The sequence below is a fragment of the Mus caroli genome, chromosome 12 (genome assembly GCF_900094665.2).
Source record: "Mus caroli chromosome 12, CAROLI_EIJ_v1.1, whole genome shotgun sequence".
Classification (NCBI taxonomy): domain Eukaryota; kingdom Metazoa; phylum Chordata; class Mammalia; order Rodentia; family Muridae; genus Mus; species Mus caroli.
This window is the reverse complement of record NC_034581.1, coordinates 65906350-65930322: the sequence shown is the minus strand read 5'-3', so window position 1 is coordinate 65930322 and position 23973 is coordinate 65906350. Positions and strand designations below refer to the sequence as shown.

Below are 23973 nucleotides of genomic sequence, written 5' to 3'. Positions count from 1 at the left end.
GGAATGGGTGGGTAGGGAAGTGGGGGGCGCTATGGGGGACTTTTGGGATAGCATTGGAAATGTAATTGAGGAAAATATGTAATAAAAATATTAAAAATTTAAAAAAAAAATAAGTACAAAACTACTATTAAAAAGAAACTCTAAAACACAATTGATGAGAATATTAAATTGGTAGAGCTACTGTAGAAAACAGCATTGAAATTCCTCAAAACAACAACAGCAGCAACAAAAAGAAGCCATTCCATTCCTGTATTTAAACCCCGAGGAAAAAATAAAGGTGACATGTCAAGGAGATATTTGCAGTCTCATGTTTAATGGAGCACTATTGACAAAAGCCAAGATTCAGGGTCAACCAAGGCTTTGAACAAACAAATGGATAAAGTGTGGTAGCTATACATGACTGAATATTAGCTGTAAAAATAAAATAAAAAAAGAATAAGATTTTGTCCTTTGTGGAAGCATAGAGGTTATATTAAGTAAATTAGGAATCGATGAATGTCAAATGTTCACACTTATATGTGGAAGTTAAAGAAACAGTTAATCAGGGCTGGAGAGATGGCTTAGAGGTTAAGAGCACTGACTGCTCTTCCAGAGGTCCTGAGTTCAATTCCCACCAACCATATGGTGGCTCACGACCATCTGTAATGGGATCTGATGCCCTCTTCTGGTGTCTCTGAAGACAATGATAGTGTACGAACATAAAATAAATAAAATCTTTTTATAAAAGAAACAGTTAATTACAAAGAAGTGGAAGTCAGAATTTGTAGAGGAGACTTCAAATGTTCACAATACAGGAGGCTGGAGAGATGACTCAGCCTTTAAGAGCACACTGCCCTTGCAGAGGACCTAAGTTCAGATCCCAGCGCCACATCAGGCAGCTTACACCCACCTAGAACTCTAATCGAGGAGATACGATACCCTCTTCTGGCCTCTGTAGACACATGTACTCACATTCACATACACAATATTTAAACATACAATAAATCTTTTTAAAAATCTGTCTTCCCAACATAGCCAAATGATAACTTTGAGGTGACATGTGTATGACAGTTACCACGATCCAATCATTAAACATTATATATAGGTACTGAAATATCCCTTTAACCAATAAAGATAAGCAGTTATTGTGTAACAATTAACTTTTTAATTATCAAAGCAGGTAAAGCCTCAATTATATATCAAACAAGTCACACTCAAGCGAATCAGGAAAAATATATTACTGTGTCTTTTCTTTTCTCCTCTAGGGCAGGGGATCAAACCCTGGACCTTGCACTTATAATGCAGGTACTTTACCACTGGGTGACATCCTCTGCCCACACAATGTATAGCTACCTTTTATAATGCTCAGGCTCCTTTCAAGGAAAAGCTTTTTTCTCAGTACTAGGGTCAGATCCAAGAGCTCATGAGTTTGTTAGGGAAGTGCTCTGTCACTGAATTTCTACAACAGCCTGGGAAGAATGTGATCTGTCGCTCTTTACTTTTTCATTTTAAAATGCAGGGTATGAAACGTAGGCTCAGGTGTCCATGAGTGAATATAGGGACCGAGAACTTGCAAATATTTCCCTTTGTCGCCCGCTGCTCACAACCTTGAGAGAGGGTCTCTTGCTGAATGAGTAGATCTTTAGTTTGTAATTTTGGCTATCTCTGGGGACTTGTCTCTGATCTATCAATATTGGGACAACAAACAGGCAAGGCCATGGGTGTGGGTGCTGGGGATTGGAACTCAGGTCCTCATGTTTGGTAGAGCAGGTGTTCCCCCAAATATTTACTCTTTAAACCCATATTTGGAACTTATAAAGGAAGATCTTTGCTCTATAAGGAAACAGTTCAATAGCCTCATCTAAATACCATTTATTGTTTAAATAAACTGCTGAAGATTAATTATCATATTTGTGTATGCATTACCTTTCCCATGGGACAATTACAGGGTAAAGAAACCGCATCACTCAAGGTGCAAAGGGGTATGTCCACTCATTGCTAAACTAGCACGGAGAATTGGTCAGAGAGGTGCTGTGCTGCTGAGGGCCCCAGTCTTTAACAGTGAAGCAGAAACTCTTGCAGGATCGCTTCTCAGCCTTTTGGCTAAGATCAAGTGTAGAAACTCTTTCAGGAATATACAACCGGCTCCGAAGTTTTCACCTTTTCTTCTCTGCACCCAGGTCTCTGAGACCAGGCAGAAAGGAATCAGAACTCAAAAGAAGTACCCATGCAGAGTTCTCAGACTATGTTTGCCTCCAAGACTCACACATCCACTTTAATTAAGACCCTTTGGGGGCCAAAGGATCCCAGTAGAAAAGCCCAGAGTGCATTATCACCTGAGAGAGGCTGAACGCTCACATTGCTGGCGGAGGCTTAGGCCGGGTCTGCCCCATGGAGGGCAGCTTCCTAATCCCTAGCACCTCAGACAGCACGTGTGAAGAGGAGCCGCTCCACTTCAAACCGGAGCTAGGCCTTGAGCCTGTTTGGACTGACAGGAAGGACCGAGCGGGGGGTGTGGGGGCTGTGAAAAGCCTTAGATTCAAAGCGACGTCAGCTGGCAGGGGGACAGTCACTTGCAGCACGGTGCTCCTGGAAGCTTAAACCTCAGCCTCCATCTCTTCACCCACCCCCATCCCGGAGCTGGCCTTCCTCCGCTGGGATTCTTTGAAGTCCATGAGGATGGTTTTGACAGCAGATGGGACAATTCACCACTGTTCAATTTGGTCCAGGAAGATGCAAATCAGGGAGACCCTGTTGCCTAGTGATAAAGAGCACTGTCCGGTTTGGTTTGGTTTGGTTTGGTTTGGTTTTGGCCATGGTGGTGGTGGGTGGTGGTGTTGGTGGTGGTGTTTGTTTGTCTGTTTGTTTTTGTTTTTAAACACCGAACTCTTCTTCTAGACTTCTAGAGGAGTCTGGCCGAGCCACACTTGGCTTTAAGAAGAAGCCGTTCTTGTAAACCAAAGACCCAGGTTCTGTCGTGGCACTCATGAAATAAATGGTGAACCGGTACAGGGTTTGGAACTCGGGTGGAAGGGGTTTGAATTCCAGCCACACTGCACTCATTTGGCTTTGACCTTCTCAGGCTTTTTTTTTTTTTTTCATGTGTAAAATGAAGTTTGTGAGTAACCTTTCCGTGGAAGTTATGAAAAATAAGTTTATCCATGGGCTTTGTACACACAGAGAGAATGTACAGTTAAGGATGAGAATTATCACTAAGTGTTTTGAAAGTCTTCATAAAGTATCATTTTTATTTTATTTATTTATTTATCTATTTATTTATTGTTTAATCTATGTATTTACCTATTTGAGTCAGGATATTTCTATGTAGCTTATACTCAATATATAAACAGGTGGTGGTTGTGCCTTCAATCTTAACACTTGAGGCTGAGGCAGAGGGATCTCTTGAGTTCAGGGCTAGCCTGGTTGACAAAGTGAGTTCCAGAACAACAGAGGCTACACAGAGAAACCCTACCTCAAAAAAAAAAAAAAAAAAACCAGCTATAAAAAAAGAATCCACTATGTAAGCTAGGGTTGCTCAAAGCCAAAGAGATTTGCCAGCTTCTGCCTTCTGAAGGAGGGAATTAAAGGCATGTGCCACTGCGCCTTGGAGTTTTCAGATATTTTGTTTAATTTTTGAGCTACAAGTAGATTCACTTACTCAAGGATACAAAGTTGTCAGAGACACTAGGGCCAAGCTCTGAGATCTGGTTTTTAGAACCTATTGGACCAATGGAGCTGGGTTTGGAGAGAGAAATAATATATATATATAAAATACACACACACACACACACACACACACACACACACACGGAAACTGGAAACTCTCCAAGTCCTCAGTTGCCCTATTTTGTAAAACAGGAATGTATTTCACTCACAAATAGCCATGATGATCTGTTTAGCATGTAGGCCATGGTGGAAAAGGATAACTCCCTAACTTCGTTTTTTAATCCCTTATCTGAGGTATCCTTTAGGTTAGTGAAGCTTTGTGCAGGCTCTCCTTTTTTGCATAACCTCTCATGGAAGTTGTAACAGTGGCAAAGTGGAAAAGATTTATCTCCATCATTAGTTTAGTGCCAGGCAGACAATAAACATTTAATAGATACTACATTGTCGTCGTCATCATCATCATCATGATTGTTCCCTAGAATCATATCGAAACCCTCTATATGTCTATTTATAGTTTGCTTTTCACCCAAAGAGCACAAAGCATTCTCCCACACTCCCTCCACTATGTCATGGTGTGTGCTGGAGTGGGGGAGGGTAGGCAAAGATAACCTGGCACAGTGAAGTGTCTTTGTCATCCCACTTAAGAGCTTGATAGAATTCCCTCTGCTCTCCTTGTCCTTGCTCCCAGTGGTTCTCACCCATAAGCTCCTTCCCTCTGTGAGCTCTCTGGTTTTCTCCTCTGTACTGCTGGATCCCACTCCAACCTCCCCCAAAGAGTGGCAGGGTGGGGTGCGGGCTTTAAGGTTCCAAGTCACAGGTCTGGGATGCAGGGCTGTGAGGACAAGAGCCAAGCACACCAAACTAGCTTGAAAATTAGTTCTAGATTGAATTTCCTTTATTTGAGTTTCAGAGATTTTTTTTCCATGAACAAGTAAATTTACTGTTTCACATAATTAAAACTAAAGGATATACAGAGAAACACTGAAGCCAAAGTTATGACCTCAAGAACTCAGAAGTGAATTCTTGGCTTATTTAGAGTTACCTCCCTTGCTCAATTAGATTTTAAACTCCTCAAGGGCAGGACTGAAGCCTGTCTCATCTCCAACTCTCTCACAACAAAGCCAGGAAGGTCCCCCAAAAGCCAGGAATCCCATCTGTACAATCCCAAAAGAAATGACCAGAAAATTCTATAAATAGATATTTAGAAACAAACCAAAATGGGGTGCTTTTCCTGTCCTCGCCCCACTTTGAGAACCATCTCATCAGTTCATGTGACCTTTAGAAAAATATGAGGAAACAGGAGAAAGAGAAACAGTTCCGTTTCTGAGAAGGTAAGACTGACATCTGGGCTGATAAAGACAAAAGGCATTTGGGGGTCAGTAGAGTTAAAACAAACCCGGACCACTCGGCCTGTTTGATGATGACAAGAAACAGAAAATGGCCCAAGGCCCAAGGGGAGCGGCGGGCAGCTTAGTCAGCAGTACATCAATGGAGGATGCCCAATGGGACAGGGCCAGACCACCAGGCTCTATGGGAAAAGCCCTGCTAGTGTTACCTACTGAGTATTTCTAGCGCTCAGCCTCTCTCTCTCTCTCTCTCTCTCTCTCTCTCTCTCTCTCTCTCTCTCTCTCTNTCTCTCTCTCTCTCTCTCTCTCTCTCTCTCTCTCTCTCTGTCTCTCTCTCTCTCTCTGTCTCTCTCTCTGTCTCTCTCTGTCTCTGTGTGTGTGTGTGTGTGTGTGTGAAGAATGACAGCAGAGAGGATCATTGATTTGATGTGCATATTTTCTCATTACATTAATGAGATGAAATCCTAAGACCTTCAACAGTGGCTTATGTTGTGTCGTCATTAGCTCTTGTTTACTTCCTTTCTTAAGCTCTAACACTCATTGCCTACTAAGAATTTAATCACTGGTTGGATTGGACAGGGCAAGAAGAAAACACAAGTGTGTCAGAAACATGCTTCATTTCTAGGAAGGATATTTATTACCTTGGTGGGAGTCTTTTCATTGAAAATGGTTCCTTCACAAAGACCAGGGCTCACAACACCATCCTCTCTAAACTCAGAAATATTTACATAAAACACTTCAAGCCTTAAGCCAGGGATGGAGTTCCCACCAGTCCCCTCTCTTCCCAGGTCTTTCCAGGAAGCTAAGATCCTACCTTGCCTGCAGCCAGCTGCTGTGACTGCAGCTGCTTCAGTGAACATTAAAACAAGGAAATGTGTCCATTACTGCATCCTGCTCTGCTAGCACCTGGGGGATTCACTGGCTTAAAAAACAAAACAAAACAGTGCAGAGAATGTCCCCAGAACTCACACCTCACCTTTCCCCTGCTCCTTTGGCTCATTTCCACACCAAAACATGAATTTTGTTTGTTTTCAGTAGAGCCAAGCCCACTTTAAGAAAACATCGAACACCCATATCATATCCAGTTAAGTTTTCTGATATGGTACAAATCCTACCACCCCTTTCCTTTCTGAAGAGCCTCTCTCTTCTGGGGACCCTAAATAAGCACTAGTCAATGGAACGCCATGGAAACTGAGTGTATCTTTGGCATACCAGATCCTGTCACAAAAGCATAGAAAATGGACAGTTAGATAACACGACACCCAGACATGCAATGTATGAATTGCCCAAACTCTTGCTTTTATCAAAACTCATCCCATTCTTGATATATCTTCCAAGAAACAAACATTTCCCGTTATCCTTTCTTCACATCATCACAAAGACCCAGTTTGGCTCTTCTGTCGCTTTTTGTGTGTGTGCGTGTGCTGTTTTTGTTTGGTTTTGAGACAGAATCTCTTTATGTCTCCCTGGCTGTACTGGAACTTGCTATGTAGACCAGGCTGTCCCTGAACAGAGATCTGCCTGCCTCTGCCTCCTGAGCGCTGGGATCACAGATGTTGAGCCACCATACCAATTTGTTTGTCCCCTTTACCCTCAGGTCTGACTGCTAGCCTATAAATTCAGAGCCCACTTCCTGCTGGCCAGGCTGTTTGTAAACAAGGTTCTCCCTCCTAGGAAAAGCAACAACATTGAAATTGCTGTAAATTATCACCCTCAGCTCATCAGAATTTCACCTCTGCACCTCTCATTCAGGAAACCTTGGAGGAGGTTCTCCCAGCCCTCCACGCCCATGCCCACCCCTCCCCCATCCACTCCCACTCCCGGCTTTCTTTTTGGTAAATTGTTTCCAGATGTGGTATGCAGAACACTCTTTATTAAAAAATATCACACAGTAGCCCATGCTCCATAATTTCTTCTTCTGTCACCTTGTTCCAAAGATGAGACATCAAACCGGCAATCTTGGGAAAACAGAAGACACAAAGCTCTGTTGGCAATCGTTTGACGACTGCAGTGGCCTCACCTTCTCCGGCGGCGTTGCTGGTGGCCACCTTCCCCTGTCTTTTCCCAATGCACTTTACCGCACTGGGTCTGCCCATCTCCCTCACTGCATGCAAGCACCACAAAAGCAGGGGTCTTGGTTCTGTTCACAGAAGCACCTAAGGCTCTAGAACGTTTGTTAAGCGAAAGAATGAAACAATGTGTCTGTGTGTCAACTCCCACCTAATCCTGACCTCAGCTTTTCCGATAATGTTATACAGGTGGTTTTGTTACACGCAGATCCCATGCGAATCCACATTCTCTAGGCACCTTTCACCTCCTCTAACCCTTTTTTTATCTGCTACTATGCCCAAAGTTTATCTCTAATAACAAAGGCCTGCTGGTGGCTTTGCTGCAATTTCTGTTTGTTTTGTGTGTGTGTGTGTGTGTGTGTGTGTGTGTGTGTGTGTGTGTGTGTTCGTTAATCGATCACATTCCTAAAGATATTTCAGGTATGTCTCCAAGTTGTCCCTTCCCTTCTATTTTCCTGACCCTAGTCTACACAATTAGCACCTCAAATGGACTGCTAATTGGCTTCCCCACCAGGGGCTCTTTGGCTCTTCTTCCTCGCGGTTTTGATCTCAGCAGCCCTCTTCCAAATCACTCAGTGATCTCTTATAGCTCAGCCTTCTGACCAGTCAAACGGTCAGGGGTCAGGATTTGAAGAAATAGAAAGTGTTGCCTTGGCAAATAAGTGGCTGTTTGCAGGGTTGGAGGGAGGAGCTAGGGAGATCAGAACTGGCAGTCCACAATGGTAGAAATCCCTGCCAGGAAGACGTGAGGGCAGGTAGTCCTTGGGGGGGGGGGGGNGGTACTCAAGGAAAACAACATTCCAGGAAATAGTTTGGTGACTCGGTAGAGGTTGCCATCCGAGGGGAGAGTGTAAAAAAGAGTGAAAAAAGAGTGTAGGGAAAAGTCGTAAGCTGTTGGCCAATTAATAACTGCCTAGTGGGTGCCCATTGTATTTCAGGAAGTTTGGAGATATTGAGGAGACAGCAGAAAACTTTGAGAATCTGGGAAAGCCCTGAAGACTAGTACAAGTTATGTCTAACCTCTGGTCACTTCTCCTAGTCCCACATTATCTCTCAGACTAAAAATATGAATCAATATAATGTCTTTTTAAGTGTATTCTTTGAGACTTTCATACAGATTTCAAACTTTTCATTAATTTTACTTTGTGTGTGTGTGTGTGTGTGTGTGTGTGTGTGTACATGCGTGCCACAGTGTGCGTGTGCAATAAGTCCAACGCTGACTTTTAACGGTCAGGTCTCTTCGAGGGAATCCATCTTGGGCTCAGTGTTAAGTAAGAGCCTCCTCCCACTCACCCGGCTTGCCAACTCCATCTCTAGGCTTTAAAACTAGCACTGTTGGCCAGATCAGTCAGCTCTGCATCAGCTCTCTCAAGTTAGGAAAAATCAAGGGAATGTTTCCTCTAAGCCAGGAATCAAAAAACTCAGTACATGTCTTAGAGAGCAAATATTTTAGCCTCGGATACTCTGCCACTGTCACTATAGCTCAAAAGCAGCCCGATGATAAGTGAACAAAGCAAAGCATGTCTGTGTGCCAATAAAACTTTATTTATAAAAGCAGGTAACAACAGACTTGGATGAAAGACTATAATTCACTGACCTTTTCTGTAGCCAATGTTTAGTTTTAATTGGGAGAGATAGTGCCAGAAACTATAAAGAAAATGGAATTCTTCTGTTGTGGAACAGCGCACTCAGGACGAGGTCCAGTTTTGGTTCCCACTCCTAAAGCACCCCCCACCCCCAAAGAGAGCATTTTAACTTTACAACAAGCTGTAGTGCATTAAAAAATCAAGCCAGAGTTCCTTGGTGCCTAAGATGAGAATCAGACCACTGGGCTCAGATTTCAGCTCTGAGGCAGGGGATTTAGCTCAGTTGGGAGAACATTTGCCTACCAAGCACAAGGGTGGATCTCCAAACCAAAAAAAAAAAAAAACTCCCACCAAGCTGACCAGTCACCTCTTCCTACCTCTGAGAAGTTGGGCAGGATTCTTCTCTCTGCGAACTTTTGTCTCTTCAAACTATGTTTTGAGAAGATAAAAATTATCTTCGTTATTGACCCAGTGAGATTCTGCCTACCAAGGATCCAGCACTAAGTAAGCACTCTCTAACTCTCAGTGGTCATGGCTGTATTACTATGACGTTTCCCAACAGGAGGCTATTCAGACAAGTTGTGAGAGCACCCCTTTCCTTATTTCACAGATTGAAAGCCAAGTGTTGCTCAAGTTAACCCTGTACTGGATAGACATTTTTTCCATGCCATTGCAGGAAGCCACAGTCACCCCGTAACCCAGCCTCTGTGCTTCCGGATGACTGCTGGTGAGTGGCTTTCTGAAGACTGTCATGCATAATGCATTATGTTTATGTCAGGTTGAAATTTTCCCATTGATTGGCCTCGAGCCTCCATCAAGGGCTTTGTCTCTAGAGGAAGTTGCTCTTACTTTCTCAGGATCCTGAACACAAAGCCGCATTCAGGGATGGCCTCTTCAAATCAGCCGCAGTGCGTTTTGTCTCCAATTACAACCAAGTTAAAATTCTGCTATACCCCTTAGACTTCCTGAGGTAGAGCTCGAGCGGCCTTATATGTTCAACACCAGCCTGCCTGGGGGATCTGAGGGCTGGGTCATGAGTAGCTCCTCCCACTTTTGGGGAGTTGGCACAGAGACTGGAGGAAAAGGATACTGGAACATTTGGGGACTTCAGTAACAGGATACTGTGACCAGAGTTAACTCAGTAACCTTTCAAAACGAAATATGTAATTCCATTAATCTCACTGTCTTGCATGTGATAAGAACACTACGGCTGAATCTCCCAACTGGAAGAGCTCCTCCAGACCTATCGTTCTGTATTAAAATGCATAGCAGAAACTTTGACTCTGTCAGGCAATGACCTCCTGAACCAGGGCGGGACTGTGTCTGCAGGTCAAGTCATTCTTCGACAGCACAGTAGCCTTTCTTGCCAGTTCAAAGAGTGATGAGTAGCACTTCAGGTCGTCTCCCGTCTATCAGACAATCCAGGCTGCTGTAAGTGTCAAGATCTTTGTTAGAAGTAATCAGCCACGGGGGCAAAGGCGGTAAACAGTAATTAATATGCAAATTTGCAAGGAAGTTGCCTCTAGGTTTGGAGGCTTCTTTGTTTGTTTGCTAGTTGTGGACAAACTGGGGTTTGCTGTAACCATAATTAGCAGGATAAATATAAAATTATGATGTTAATAGTTAGCTGGCATTTTAAAGACAGTAGTGTACCCCTGCTGGGTCTGAGACGTTGCAACTCCATGGGTGGGTGTCTTTAAAAATGATTTTGAAAAGCTGAAATGCCCATTTTAATTAAAAGGCAAACATTGAAATGGGATTTTTTTCACTTCAAAACTCAAACTCATAGTTACTGGGCAACAGATCATTCATGCATATATTAAAAAATTTTTGTTTTTATATCAGTCGGCCTTATTCTAATGGGAAAAAAGGGTTTTTTTTTTCCAATAGTGATAATGAAAAGTAGTATTTATTAAGCCCTCGGCACCTGTTATCACACTGATAACTGGCTCCTCAGTGCACATCTGAGACAGAGCAGCCCAAGCTGGCCTGCAGTTACTATGTTGTCCACGCTGGCCTTGAACTCTTGATCCTCTTGCCTTAGACCCTCAAGTGCTAATATTACAGGTCCACCTGGCTGCATTATGCCAGCAAGGAGACTACACAAGGCTATGGATACCTTGGCATCTTGAGATATACATACAATTCTGGATCTCCCCTTTAGCTGTCATTATCCTCCGAGCTCATATTTTGAAGACCCCATTTCTCTGTGTTTTTGGTTCGACCCTCTCTGACAAGCTACCAGTTAGCTGCTTTCAGTGAATGAAATACTAAGCCAGTGCCAGCTAAACCATGCCACTAGTTCTGAGAGCTGTCACGTCAATTGAAGGGCACAGAAGATTCAAAGTTCTGCTTCTCAGCTTAGCCTCGAGGTCTTAGTCTGGCAATGAAGATCTCAGACGGAGACCATCTATCTACTTTCACATTTTAATTTCTCATTCTACTCTCTTGCTATTCATCTCCCGTTACCGATGGCCAGGTGGGCAGTATTTGTTCTTTGGGGTGAAACGGAATAGGAAAAAAAGAAAAGTAAGGTTGGGGTGTTTCTTTTGGTTGGTTGGTTGGTTGGTTGGTTGGGTTGGGTTGGGTTGCATTGGTGGGGTTGGGTCTAATTCTCAGGTTGAGGCAGGAGGATCCTTTGAAGTCAGGACTCCAAAACCAGTCTGGGCAACACAATGACACCCTGTCTCCCCTATCCCTGAGGAAAAGCCCTGCTGGAAGTGGTGGTATACCGTTCACTGGGACAGTGCTTGCCTAGCATGAGTAAGACTGTAGAGTTTAACTCTATTAGCAAGCTTGTCGCTTTTAACTTCAGTCCTTGTCCCCACCCCCACCCCACCTCTGACACAATCTGGTATTTCCAAAATCTTGATAAGGTTTCTTCTGTCCTGCCCTGTGTCTCTTAGAAATCCTTTCCTTGTGAGGCCTAGAAGCTTCCCTTGGCCTCCCCAGCAGATGCTGGCCCGCCTGGACCCGCTGCTTCCCTGACACTTGCCTCATGCTATCAGACTGCAGAGTTGCTGTGGTTGTTGAGCATCTTCCCTTAGACTCGGCACTCTGAGGCTAGGAAAAGCCTTTCCCTTTATGCGGCTGTGTGCAGCACACCTACTTGACACTCGGGAGTTAGAGCTCCTTACAAGTGACCCGTGTCAGAGTTGCTGACAAAGTTAGGGGAGCTTTCAGCGACCAAATTAACAAGTCAGAGTGAAGGCCTGTGAATGAGAACATGGAAAAACTGAAGGAAAGTTATCCCAGGCTGGCCTTGAACTAGAAACTTCCACCTCCTCACAGCTCCAGGCTGGGAATAGCAGTAGTTGGGAGATTTAAGGTGAGGGCAGAGCTAGCTACACCCTCGGCCTTTGGGCAGACATTTTTGGGAGAAGGAAGTTGGTATCTATCTTATTCTTTTAGGAAACAATGAAATCATGGTGGCCCAAGAAGGCAATTTTCCCAGTGCTGCCACACCAGTCATTACAGGTCTTTAGGATCTTAACCCCAAGGGAGACTCATACATACAGAAGCCAAGCTAAGAGCTGTGAGCTCTCTTCTGATGTTGTCTAGAGCTCCAAGGTAGGAATGGGACAATGACCTGGAGACAGGGCAAGCCATCCTCATGGTTTTAGCAAGCCTTCAACATTCCCTCCTCTATCTGTAAGACCATGTCCCGTCAGTCACAGGAGATTGCCACAGCATCGTTGGCTTTCAAAGGACAGCAGACAGCCCTCAAACAGACTAAGCCTTCCTCTTCCCTCAGCAATGCCCCAGGTTGGCCATAAATTTGCTATTGCCAAGGAAGATGATCTTAGACTTCTGATTCTCCTCTACCAGCCTCCCGAGTGCTGGGATTACAGGCTTGCATTGCCTTACACAGTATTATCAGGGGCTGATGCTAGAATCCAGGGCTTTGTCCATACTAGCTAGGCAAGCACTCAGCCACCTGAGTGACAACACATACACACACACACACACAGAGCTCAACTTAGACGCTTTGTTTTCCAACTTTCTGTGCTTCTCTGTAGCCTTGGTGCAGAACCCTGAGCACAGCAGGGAAGGGGTGAAAGAGGGGAGTGAGATGGTCTTCGGTAACAGACATCTGCTTTTAAACTGCAGCCTGAGCTCTCTGTTATTTCACTACCCCATCCCTGTCCTTGTCCTGAAGCACAGGATTATTCTCATAAAGATATGGGATGCCAGATGGGTGGGGTGGGGCAGAGCAAGGATTGCAAGATCAAGGCCAGCCTGGGCTACACAGAGAGCCCCTTCTTCACTAAACAAACAAGACAAGCCCAACTAAAGACTATAGTGAATTTAGTCAGTCTACTTGGCAATAAATAAATAAACAAACATACTCACAGAATTATGCTCCTGAGAAATAACTGCTCATCCAGAAAAGTGCCCCCAACGTGCTATCAAAAATTACTGTAAAATCTGAAATTCTGCTCTCAATTAGTTTCCCTCTTCTCTATTACAGCTGATTAAATGGTTTGTAATAATCGCCACTTAATGTTCCATGAAGGGAAGGAAGGCAACCTGAGGATCAAGGGCTTTTACAAAGAGAGCTTCCACTGCCGCTCTAAGAACTCCCAGGTCCTCAGACTCCATGTGGTCCCAAGACAAGATGCCTGGGAATGCTATCTGCCCCAACCCCTCCCTCCGAGAGAGAGAGAGAGAGAGAGAGAGAGAGAGAGAGAGAGAGAGAGAGAGAGACTGGCACACACTCTGCATGCATTACTGTCAGCTCAGCTACAATGGCAGGGACTTGCATTAGAAGAGAAGGCAGCTGACATACTCCTGTGGGGCTGACACCTTGGGGACAGGAGAAGCACACAGTGCACTGAGTCTACATGTGTCTTGTACCTGAACATCCATGAAGACTGAGCAGGAGCCCAGGGGACTGGGGGACTATCAGTGATAGGGTGGGCTGTGGTAAACAGAGTAAAGAAGACCCCTGCTGCCCAGTCTCAGGTAGGTCAGAGAGGCTCCACAAAGAATCCAACCTCCATGCTTCCCAGTCACACCCCACCTTTAGGAGCTGGTGATTGGCCCTAAGATGCTCTCAACTGGATCAGAAGCGGGAGGGCGCTCGCAGGTGAGATTGGAAAGGACACAACTGAGCTTTGGGATATCCTGCTTCTGGACACATCTTTTGGTGACATTCAAGTGGATCAATTTATACTCTGTACCAGACTGGAGAGCAATCAGAGGTCATCAGGTTAGGATCATCTCCATTTGGTAAACACATGTTAAAGCTCTGTGGTGGCAGACATGGCGGTACATGCTATTAATCCCAGCACTCGGGATACAAGAGGGGATGGGGCAGGCGTACTGACAGGAGGATCTCTGAGTCTGGGGCCAGCTCAATCTGCATACTGAGATCCTGCCTCAAAGGTGGAGCAAGTTGTCATGGAGACAAGTTTATCCAATGAATTTTTTTAAAATTAAAAAAATCACTTATTGAAATTCTATAAATAGAGACAAAAATACAATCCTGGTGAAAACGAATTGATCCAAAACATTCTACATTCACTGAAAAGTGAATTATTTGTGAAAATTTCAAGTAAAAATCAAATTGATAAATGTTTTATTCAGCTAAATTTTCTTGCAGTAAATACTAAAATTGTAACTGAGTCTAGGCCGGATGGCACACACGTGTAAAACCAGCACTCAGGAGGTGGAGGTGGGAAGATCAGCTAAAGTCCAGCTTCAGCTAATTAGCAGGTTTGAGGCCAGCCTAGGCTACATGAGAATTTTTCTCAGAAAAAAATCTTTTTAATTCAATAGAATTATATTGAAAAATATATTCACAAGAAAAAGACCAAGTGACATATTAAACAGAGTATTAAATCACATTATTATATCAAGAATAATTAAAAAGAAAAAATGTCAGACATAATGACACATGTTCTTAATCCCAGAACTTAGGAGGTAGAGGCAGGTGGATATCTGTGAGTTCAAGGACAGCTTGGTATATAGGGTAAATTCGAGGACAACCAGACCTACATAGTGAGACCCTGTCTCAAACTGCCCCCACCCCACCCCCAAAAAATGTGATGATGTTGTTTTCCATTTTATATTATACGTATATTACATTTGTTTTGTATTTTTGAGACAGGGTGCAACATTGCACCAGCCATATATTACATATTTATGTGCGTATTTATCTATTGAGATAGGTTCTTGCTTTGCTGCCTAGGTTGGCTTTGAGCTCCTCTGAGTTCCAGCAACTTTCCTGCCTTCGCCACTGAGTACTGACATCATTACACCCTGCAACAGGGATTAACCCCAGGCTTTGCTCATAGATGAAGTCCTAACATTGAGTTCTACCGCTAGCCATATGATACATGATACATAACTATGTACTGTGGCATGTACACACACAGTCAAGTTACACAGAACAGCGGATGCATCAGCTAGCTTTGATAAGGTTATGGGGTGGGTAATAAGCATCCCCCACGCTGGACAAACTGTCTCTGGGCATGTCTATCAAATATAGAGCAGGGCTGGAGAAGTGGCTCAGTGGTTAGGAGCACAGGTTATTCTTGCAGAGGACAGGGTTCAATTCCCAGCACCACACAGTGGTTCACAACCATAAATAACTCCAGTTCCAGAAGATCTAACCCCTGAGGGCACCCAGCATGTACATAGTTCGTATAAATACATACAGGCAAGATACAAACACATTAAATTGAATACTTTTCTAATGATAATTGTAAAAGCATCATAGAGCTCCCATGCCTTGTGGAGAAGGAAGAAGAATGAGGGGTCCATGGCTCTGTCACTCCTGAGAGGATGGCTGCTTCCCACTGTCAGTACAGAATAAAGAAATTCATAGAACTCTCCCGTTCTTTAAAGACTTGAATGAAGCACCCTAAGTCCACCATTGTCCTGACAGGGGAAAACCCAGTCACAACTCCCTTCCATGATACCCTTTTTAGCCCGGCCTGCTTCGCATGATAATCTGCCCTCAACAGTTCAGACGGCTGAGCGCTGTTACACTCATTGAAATTTGTATACCAGGTGCCATACCACAGACAGAGCCTTAGCATGTTCTGGGGCTAATTCCTTAGGTTTTTGTTTTGTGATTTCTGGGAATCAAATGCACACAAGCCAAGTGTTCTACCTCTGCTACACCCCTGAAAAAACCTCCTGTGACTTCAGCCTCACATAAACCTGTCCAGACTTAGTGACCAGCGTAGCAGAAAGAACGTAAATGTTGAAACTGAACACCATCTCGGCTATGTTCGCTTGAAGATCAGAACTCCTCTGGTAGATGAGAATTGGCAGTAGACTGGATAATTGTTCTTTAAAATACAGTGGATAATGTCTGTTCCCATCTATAAGGAAGGAAACAATTTCCTTCAGGAACTAATTTTCCCCAGTGAAATGTTTTGATTGGCAACTTATACTCAAACCCTGAGCTTGGAAAGATATCAGGGGAGGAAAACTTGGAATCATAGCTAAATTTGAGATAATATGAATAGAAACATGAAGGGCTATTTAACGTGAGGCTGTCCACGACAAGCAACCGGTAACCCCAGGCTCCTTCTCTGCTGTGGCTATCCCAGGCACTTTAACAAAAGGAAACTCAGGCCACCCGATTGCCACCTTAGGAGTGAGACTTTGGAAAAGCCCTAGGTGGAGCATGAAACTCATGCAGACACACAGGTCCCCAACTTCAAAAGGCCCATACTTGATTTGATACCTTCCCTTGGCCATCTTGAACTTTACCAATGGGCTCCTTATTTTCATCTTGCACACCAGCCCTGCTTCTGGACCAGGATTGGTATTCTCTATGGCTGTCCATGGGTATGTTGGACAGACAAAGGGGAGAGACCCAAAGGGTCAGATGTATCAGGTGTAAGAATCCAGAGGGAATGCTTAACAAAAACTCACAGTGACTACAAAGGGCCTACCTCAATCTTCATGACAACACAGGATTTCCACACTCAAATCAATTGTATGCAACATTTAAGGTCAACCCAAACTTGTCTACACTAAACTAAAATAGAGCATAGATGATAGACAGATTAAAAAGAAGACAGACAAGTAGCAAAAGTCTGTGTAACTTGTCACACACAGCTGTGCTCAGTAAGTGGTGGGCCCTCTTCTGTCAGGACCATGCTTGGAGCAGCAATGAGAGAGTGCACGAGGATGATGCAGATGCTGAATGGATGCATACACAGGACTTTGGTTCTCCTTCCGTTCTTTCTTCCCAGGAGCACATCTCAGGATGTGCAGATTCTGAACCTCAGGATTGATTAGCTCTGATTTATAGATGTATTGCTCCTGCTGTGAGGACTATTGGAGCTTTCCCACCACTGCTAGAGCCAGACCAACAACAGAGTGCTCGCCGGAAAGTAGGTGGGGCACCTGTAACACAGGCAATCCCACTCTGAAGTCTTTATGGAGAAATGATTGTAACACAAATAGTAGCTGGGGCCTGTCTCTCTCTGAGCACCATCAGGATCATTTTCCCTTTGAGAATATCAAAGAGGAGAAAGAACTCCTTTCATTCCAAACATAAGGGAGGCCAAATACCCAGGTGTCTGGGACCCTAGGTCTAGCTATATCCATATGGTTATTGTGAAACCCATGTGCTTTCCCATCTGAGAGTGAACAGTCTTCCTCATAGACCATGCTTTCATGGCTCCCTGATACTTCTAGTGCAGTGGCTCTCAACCTTCCTCTGTGTGGCTCCCCCACCCTCCCAAAAGGGGTCATGGCTCACAGGTTGAAAACTGATGCTCTAGTGTATCAGCAAGGATAGACCTGACTGGAGCAGCAAGGTAATGAAGAAAATACAGACACGTAAAAAGGTTGGGATAGGATAGACCAGGCTCTCCGATGGAGAGAGCCCCACAAGCTATGTCTGAAAAGAGAGGCATGGCATTGCATACAGCTGAACAAGGAGGCCATTTAATCTCCATATGAGCATCTCTGTATAGGAGAGTCTTCAGGCTGCAAATATCTGTGGAGAGAAAGCTGTGGTGGATATTATCTGCACACCCTGCTGGCTTCTCCATCATTCCTCAGGGAAGGCTTTGCCATTTTCCCTTGGCTCTGAGACTATGGTCCCAGACTTGACCGTGCCCATGTCAAATAATACATATCCACTCAAAAGTTCATTCAGGGTGTACTCGAGTCCTCTCCTTCCCCTTCCCATGGCCTGGAAAGGAATAATGGGACATTCACACTTTTCTCTCTTTATGAGTTTTTATTTATTTGGTTGGTTGGATGGTTAGTTGTTTACTGTGTGTGTGTGTGTGTGTGTGTGTGTGTGTGTGTGTGTGTGTATGTGTGTAAATGTGGGAGTCAGAGGACCATCTGCTGGAGTCATGGGTTCTGGGCTCTTAATCAGGCTAAGTGTCACTGCCTTTACTCACTGAGTAATCTCCCTGGCCCACACATGCTTTCTAATGTCACTTCTAAAGTCACCTTGACATCATATTATCCAAGATAGGAAATGCTTAAGATAGGGACACTTGCCTTTGAGCCTTGATTTGGTGATATAAATAGACAAAGCAGGACATTTCTTGGACATTAGCCCCATGTTACAGTCTGGAAAACCTGAGAGAGGCTCACCAGCCTTGTTTTTTAGTTCTTATCCAGAGAGAAAATGTGGAAGGCAGAATTCTTTTTTGTGTGTTTGCGTTAGGGGTGGGTGGGTTGTGTTCTGGTTTTGAGACAAGGTCTCAGGCTGGATCCCAAACTAGCCTTGGAGTTTCTAGACAAGGGTGATCTTTAGCTCCTGCCCCTCCACTCCACACCTCCCAAGAGCTGGGATTACAGGTGCATGCCATCATGCTTGGCTCAAGGATTCTAAAATGACTCAGTGAGCCATACCTGTGAGGTGCTTCTAGCCAGCAGGATGTGGAAAATATGACATCACCCTTATGATTTAATGACATCACATGGGACTTTTCAGATGTACATAAGATTCCAAATCAGCTGATTAGAATGAAACACCCCCGCACCCCCCCCACACACACACACACACGAGGCTCATATATTTGAATACTTGGTCCCTAATTGGTGGAACTGTTTGGGAAGGATTAGGGGTGTGGCTTTGTTAGAGGAGGTGTGTCACTGGGAGTGGGCTTTGGGTTTCAAAAGCCCAGGAAAAAAGGATGATGTGATGGAGCACACCTTTAATCCCAGCACTTGGGAGGCAGGCACGGCGGGGGNGGGGGGTGGGGTAATCTCTGTGAGTTCAAGATCAGCTTGCTCCAAAGAGAGAGCTCCAGGACAGCTAGGGGGTGGGAGTGGGGGTGGAGGAGTACACAAAGAGAACCCTGTTAAAAACAACAAAACATAAAAACCCAACCTCACACCTGGTCCAGTCTTCCTCTCTCTGCCTCCAGCTTATGGATAAGGATATAAATTTATAGAGAGAAGCTCTCAGCTACTGCTCTAGCAACATGTCTCCCTGCCTGCTGCCGTGCTCCCTACCTTGATCACTCACCGTCTGAAACTGTCCCCTAGTGCTGTCTTTTATAAGTGGCCTTGGTCATGGTGTCTCTTCCCAGCAATCAATGACTATGACAGTTGACTTTAAATTAATCAAGAAAGATTATATGGGTAGTCTTGATCCAATCAGAACCCTTCAAAGGGACCATTGAGGATCAGGAATAATGAGGGGGGCAGGCCTGTTTTTTGTTTTGTTTTGTTTTGTTTTTTTGTTTGTTTGTTTGTTTGTTTGGTTGGTTGGTTAGTTGGTGTACTAGCTGGTTTTGTGTGTCAACTTGACACAAACTGGAGTTATCACAGAGAAAGGAGCCTCCCTTGAGGAAATGTTTCCATGAGATCCACCTGTAAGGCATTTTCTCAATTAGTGATGAAGTGGGGAGGGCCCATTGTGGGTGGTGCTATCCCAGGGCTAGTAGTCTTGGGTTCTACAAAAAAGCAAGCTGAGCAAGCCAGGGAAAGCAAGCCAGTAAGTAACATCCCTCCATAGCCTCTGCATCAGCTCCTGCTTCCTGACCTGCTTGAGTTCCAGTCCTGACTTCCTTTGGTGATGAACAGCAGTGTGGAAGTGTAAGCTGAATAAACCCTTTCCTCCCCAACTTGCTTCTTGGTCATGATGTTTTGTGCAGGAATAGAAACCCTGACTAAGACAGTTAGTTTGGTTTTTCCAACAGAGTTTCTTTGTGTAGCCTTGGCTGTACTGGAACTCATTCTGTAGACCAGGCTGGCCTCAAACTCAGATCCACTTGTCTTTGCTCCTGAGTGCATTAGAGGTGTGCACCACCACCACCTGTCAAAGTGATGTTTTTGAAGCAGCATGCTACCATAAATTCTACAGCTACAAGACAATGTGACTTTGAAGGAGGACTTGAGTCTCCAAGGAGACCCTGGCTGCTGACACCTTGGTTTCAGCTTAGTAGTGCTGCTTGCTACCTTCCAGGACTGATGTTCAGGTCATCTGCTGTTCAATGACAGAAAACTTAATAGAACCAATGCCTGCCTGCCATGGTGAACTGCCTGTAATCCCATAACTCAGAGGCTAAAGAAGAATGGCAATTTTGAAACCAGTATGGCCTACTGGAAAAGACCCTGTCTCAAAAAACCACCCCCACCCCCAAAAAGAGCTAAACAGGAAAGCTATACATAGTAAGAGCTAAACAAAAATGCCTACCAATCTGCCAGCGAAGGGGTGGGCTGGATAACATTTAAGTTATAGGTAACTGGAAATACACAGGTGGGAGGAGTCACAGCCTGGGCTTCTCTCCCTCCCAACAGGGAAACAGATGTGAGATGGGCAATAAAGGAAGCCTTTTCATGTGGGAAATGCAGCTTACCTCGCATGTAATCATCATCTCACGCACGTTCACAGCCCTCCTAGCTGCTTTGCCACTTAAGTCGGGCTTGTTATTGCAGAACAAAGAGAAAACAAACACAATTGGGAATCTGTTATCTTCCAGCATGTCTGTGTACAAGGGCCAGCCGCTCTGGCTCTCTTGCAGCATCTTCAATGGATAATCCTACTTAGTCTCTACTGCACCTTTCCTATCCAATGTGCCAACAGTCAACACATATGATAATCTTTCAGATAATTACAGCCAGCAGTCCTGGGCTCGCTGCAGAGCACTGCTGTGTCTACTCCGACATGTGGAAGCTTCGAAAACTCCTCAGTCATTTTTAGTATCTTATAAGATTACGTCGGCATGTAATTGAAAGAATTGACTTAAAGCAAGCTGTTGTTGATGCTTTAGTTCTTAGAAGGCTATGAGTCAACTTTGTCATCAACTGAACCTCATCCTCAATGCACTGGGGAGCTTGGCATTTGAAGGTATTCTGCTGTAAAACAAACTAGCTTTGAGTGGGATGTGTAGTTAGGCAACCCAGGACTTCTGTTTTGCTAATGTAGACTTTTATACATTAGGATTTCCCGAAAGGGAGAACAGCCAAGGACCAGCCTCGGCTTGGAGAGGGGTTCTGAGAGAAGGGGTGTCTGGGAGTGGTGAAACAAATAACTCGAAGTCAAATCCCGGTTCCAAGCTGATGTTCTGCTCTTGACATCTTTCCAGGTTGCGCTCCCCCCCCTTTCTGTTTGTGTGTGTGTGTGTTCTGCTCAAGACAACTTTTCAGACTGCTTTCTCTGTTCTGCTCTGCTCAGTCAGCTTTCTCTTGCTATTCTAATAACTCTCTGGATAGCTCCTCTCTTGCAGACCAAAAGCCCAGTTTTTTACTTACATATCGATCCAGTCATTACTCCAGATTCCCTTTTGATTATCCCATGAATCAGTATTCCATGACCCCATCCCCTTGATCTTAGAAAGAGACAGCAAGCACAAACAGACAATAAGATAGCTGGATAGAACACTGCCATGAAATTACCAATCCTATCACACCCGAGCCTGGACCTAAACTCCCTCTGTCCAAGGCTGACCTTGAACTCAGGAATCTATCTATCTTTGTATCTTTGACATGCTGACTCATAGTGAACCTATCTCTGTCCCTTTAGATCTATGAAGCTCCTTATACAATTCATATTACATCCTTATATTTTGTATAGTTGGGAAATTGTATCTTTTTGGACTCATGTTTTCATCATTCTTTCCCACAGCCTTAAGGCTGTCCTGAAGGTCACAGCGTTTTACTATTCTGATGAGACAAAGACATGTTCCGGCCTCCTGGCCTCAGGCTGTCTCAGATTATCATGAAGGCATTAACCTTGGCAGAGGGGACATATGTACACTACTATACAAACGTGCCTTACACACACAGCAACCATCAACACTCATGGAGGCTCACACCTTGCCAGTTGTTTCAGGAGCAGGAAATATCATACTGTCCCTTACACAGTCACCCAGACTAGGCAGAGAACTAGTCAAACTATACTCAGTTTATTTTCATAAAGTGACCACAATAACCCTGTCTGGTGTGTGTGTGTGTGTGTGTGTGTGTGTGTGTGTGATGGGGGGTCCCAGATGGGAAATGATGGAAAGCAGCCATATGAACACAGACACTGAAGGGGACCAGAGGGAAGGTGTGTCTACCAGGAAGGCTATGACTGCAAAGGATCCTGGGTAGGACATGGACAGAACTTTAAACCAGGGTGTTAAAGATAGAAATCTCAAATATTAGGAAAAATCTTACCTGTGGTGGGGAGTGGTGCTAGGAATTAAACCCAGGACCCCATACATGCTAAATCACACTCTTCCACAGACCTGTATCCCCAAGACCTGGGTCAAACTCCTATCCGCTCTTTGCTGGCAGGTCCAGGTGAGAGGAGAGAACCTGGTCCAGCCAGGTCTGTCCGGGGCTGAGCAGGATGGCAAGTGTCAGCGACCCAAAAGAAACACACCACACACTGGGCCAGGAGTCTTGTCAAAGCAGAAACTCACTTTATTAAACTAGGCACTTGGTTATATAGAGACAGCAAGGAGGTGGGGACAGGGGTAGGGGGTGAGATGCCTAGGGGTGTGGGGTGATCTCACTCGGCCTACAAGAAATTGACACATCAGCAATAGCTAGGCAGAGGCAGTCTCATTTAGGTCGGTAGGTCGTGCTGAGTCATTCTGAAGCAAATAACAGGTCTCGAAAATCGAGCCAAGCTCCTGTTTGTCCTCAAGGGCCAAATAGGACCCAACAGACTCCCACTGATAAAGTTCTTGGCATCCTATCTGTATCACCACGCAAAGCTCTTAAACACTCTGTGCCCATCACCTTTAAACTGAGAGAATCAATGTTGATTTCTTCAGTTCCTGTGACGAGCAAACACAGAACTATGGTACCATACCCAGTGCTTAGCTGTCATCAGCTGTAACTACTTATCACAGAAAAGGTTGGAGAGCCTCCAGTTATTAAAAACAGAGCTACACCTGGGAGAAACAAGCTGCTACTGAAGAAGACACTGCCCAGCAAGCAGTCTCAGAGCTAGATTCTCCAGCTATAGAGCGCTCTGTCATTTCCAGCTCAATGGCTTCATGCCTTTTTAATCTGTACGTCATTCAGAATTACACACAGTCCTCCAACTGAAAACAAACAGTTTCACTTTATCATGGTGCAAAAGCATTGTACACGTAATAGAAGCCCTGCTACCGATTTTGAGTTTTGAATTCTGCCCCATCCCTCCCAAAGCTACCAAGATTCAGTACTGTCCTTGCTTAGTCACCATAGAGCACAGTCAGCTATACAACCAGGAGAGAGGATGACAGTGTGATCTGTGAATACCTATGACGTTTTTTTTCTTTTGCGGGTTACGAATGTTACTGTGTTATAATTCAAGATTAGTTAATCAGACTAAAACCCTACCATAAACTCGGCACATCTGTAGAGTGAAGAATATTGGGACTAATTAATCCATCTATAGCCTTAGAAGCCCATTACTGCAGGTGGAGAGGTTGAATATCAGATCCCTATGGAGTCAATACACAAAACTTTTTAAAATCCTGGTCACCCAGCACATTCTTTCCAGAGACAAGGTATCAGCCAGATTGCTTTCCTGGCAGCCGTAGCAAACTCCCACCCAATACATGAGGGCTACCTTGCATTCATCTCTCGACATCATGACAGTGGAGTGCCAGCTACTGAAACACCCAGCCCTTTGAAAAGCCAGAGACTACAATAGTGACTAGGGTGCGTCCCTTTTGAGTCTGATGTGGTAAATCCTCCCTCACTGAGCTGCCTGCCTAAAAGCTGGCTCCTGTCTTTGTTAGGAATTCTGGTCACAAAAAAACCTCCAATAAAATGCTGCAGGCGCATCAATAAAGGATATAATGAATCAAATGAGCCTCGTTCCCTACATTTACATGCAAAGGATATCAAAGGAGCATCCCGCTTGTTCCTGAGACCACACAATGGATTCTTTTGTGTGAGGGGAAG

General features: G+C 44.5%; 1 long non-coding RNA gene across 2 annotated transcripts; it reads right to left on the bottom strand.

Moving 5' to 3' along the window:
* Positions 1 to 8583: 8583 nt before the first annotated feature.
* LOC115032808 lies at positions 8584 to 22475 on the bottom strand. 2 transcript variants are annotated; one of them, XR_003838472.1, is made up of 2 exons: positions 20445 to 22475; positions 8584 to 10075 (listed from the first exon to the last, which is right to left on the bottom strand). It is a non-coding gene; the product is annotated as an uncharacterized LOC115032808 (long non-coding RNA). The 2 variants fall into 2 exon arrangements; XR_003838473.1 differs by having other exon boundaries at positions 22246 to 22475.
* Positions 22476 to 23973: the final 1498 nt, after the last annotated feature.